The following is a 2,500-nucleotide window of genomic DNA, read 5'->3' as shown; positions in this document are numbered from 1 at the left end:
TGGCCTTGTGTTGGCCCCCTATCCCTCATCAAACCTCTGAGAATTCACACCCCCTTAAAGAGCATTTGAGATTTTACAGGTTTGCTACCAGTAGCCGTTAAAGTGTCTGAAATGGGGACACTTTTTTCAAACGGTCACAAAATCTTCTCTACTTCGAGTTTTTAGCTGAATTTTTTTGTGCATGCCAACAAAAATAGAAGGATCATGCCTACAAAATTTGGGGCCAAAAATCCTTATAAAAAAATTTTAAAAAATCCCGAACCGCAAAAAGTTTCGAAAATCATGAAAAATAGAAAACGAGTCATCTTCCAACGAAACTTCACGTGAAGGCTTAGGGGACCATTGTATGAATTTACAAGCCATAAAAATGGCATTGGCACGGCAGAAATTTGAAGATGTGCCTAAACCCACCAGGGCCCAGCGTGTGCCGATGGTGCTCGAGGCAACCGCCCGCACCAGGGCCCAGCGTGTGCCGATGGTGCTCGAGGCAAGCGCCCGCACCAGGGCCCAGCGTGTGCCGACGGTGGTCGAGGCAACCGCCCGCACCAGGGCCGATAGTGTGCCAATGGTGCTCGAGGCAACCTGTCGCACCAGGGCCCAGCGTGTGCCGATGGTGATCGAGGCAACCTGCCGCACCAGGGCCCAGCGTGTGCCGATGCTGGTCGAGGCAAGCGCCCGCACCAGCGCCCAGCGTGTGCCGATGGCGCTCGAGGCAACCGACCGCACCAGGGCCCAGCGTGTGCCGATGGTGCTCGAGGCAACCTGCCGCACCAGGGCCCAGCGTGTGCCGATGGCGCTCGAGGCAAGCTCCCGCACCAGGGCCCAGCGTGTGCCGATGGTGCTCGAGGCAACCTGCCGCACCAGGGCCCAGCGTGTGCGGATGGTGCTCGAGGCAAGCGCCCGCACCAGGGCCCAGCGTGTGCCGATGGTGGTCGAGGCAACCGCCCGCACCAGGGCCCAGCGTGTGCCGATGGTGGTCGAGGCAACCTGCCGCACCAGGGCCCAGCGTGTGCCGATGGTGCTCGAGGCAACCGACCGCACCAGGGCCGAGCGTGTGCCGATGGTGGTCGAGGCAAGCGCCCGCACCAGGGCCCAGCGTGTGCCGATGGTGGTCGAGGCAACCTGCCGCACCAGGGCCCAGCGTGTGCCGATGGTGCTCGAGGCAACCGACCGCACCAGGGCCGAGCGTGTGCCGATGGTGCTCGAGGCAAGCGCCCGCACCAGGGCCCAGCGTGTGCCGATGGTGGTCGAGGCAACCTGCCGCACCAGGGCCCAGCGTGTGCCGATGGTGGTCGAGGCAAGCGCCCGCACCGGGGCCCAGCGTGTGCCGATGGTGGTCGAGGCAACCGCCCGCACCGGGGCCCAGCGTGTGCCGATGGTGGTCGAGGCAACCGCCCGCACCGGGGCCCAGCGTGTGCCGATGGTGGTCGAGGCAACCTGCCGCACCAGGGCCCAGCGTGTGCCGATGGTGCTCGAGGCAACCGACCGCACCAGGGCGGAGCGTGTGCCGATGGTGGTCGAGGCAACCGCCCGCACCAGGGCCCAGCGTGTGCCGATGGTGGTCGAGGCTGCCGATGGTGGTCGAGGCAACCTGCCGCACCAGGGCCCAGCGTGTGCCGATGGTGGTCGAGGCAACCGACCGCACCAGGGCCGAGCGTGTGCCGATGGTGCTCGAGGCAAGCTGCCGCACCAGGGCCCAGCGTGTGCCGATGGTGGTCGAGGCAACCGCCCGCACCAGGGCCCAGCGTGTGCCGATGGTGCTCGAGGCAACCTGCCGCACCAGGGCGGAGCGTGTGCCGATGGTGGTCGAGGCAAGCGCCCGCACCAGGGCCCAGCGTGTGCCGATGGTGGTCGAGGCAACCGACCGCACCAGGGCCCAGCGTGTGCCGATGGTGCTCGAGGCAACCTGCCGCACCAGGGCCCAGCGTGTGCCGATGGTGGTCGAGGCAAGCGCCCGCACCAGGGCCCAGCGTGTGCCGATGGTGGTCGAGGCAAGCGCCCGCACCAGGGCCCAGCGTGTGCCGATGGTGCTCGAGGCAACCGACCGCACCAGGGCCGAGCGTGTGCCGATGGTGGTCGAGGCAAGCGCCCGTACCAGGGCCCAGCGTGTGCCGATGGTGATCGAGGCAAGCGCCCGCACCAGGGCCCAGCGTGTGCCGATGGCAGTGCCCAGCGTGTGCCGATGGTGGTCGAGGCAAGCGCCCGCACCAGGGCCCAGCTTTTGCCGATGGTGATCGAGGCAACCGGCCGCTCGAGGGCGCAGCGTGTGCCGATGGTTATCGGGGCAACCGGCCGCACCAGGGCCCAGGGTCTGCCGATGGTGCTCGAGGCAACCGCCCGCACCAAGGCTCAGCATGTGCCGCTGGTGATCGAGGCAACAACCCACACCAGGGCCCAGCTTGTGCCGATGGCGGTCGAGGCAAGTGCCCGTACCGAAGGGCAGCCTATGCCGATGATGGTCGATGCATGTGCCATCACCATGCGTCATCATGTGCCATTG

This window comes from Durio zibethinus, unplaced genomic scaffold (genome assembly GCF_047325235.1).
Source record: "Durio zibethinus cultivar Kanyao isolate XHJ-2024 unplaced genomic scaffold, ASM4732523v1 HiC_scaffold_328, whole genome shotgun sequence".
NCBI classification, from domain to species: Eukaryota; Viridiplantae; Streptophyta; class Magnoliopsida; order Malvales; family Malvaceae; genus Durio; species Durio zibethinus.
Note: the sequence above shows the minus strand (reverse complement) of the source record.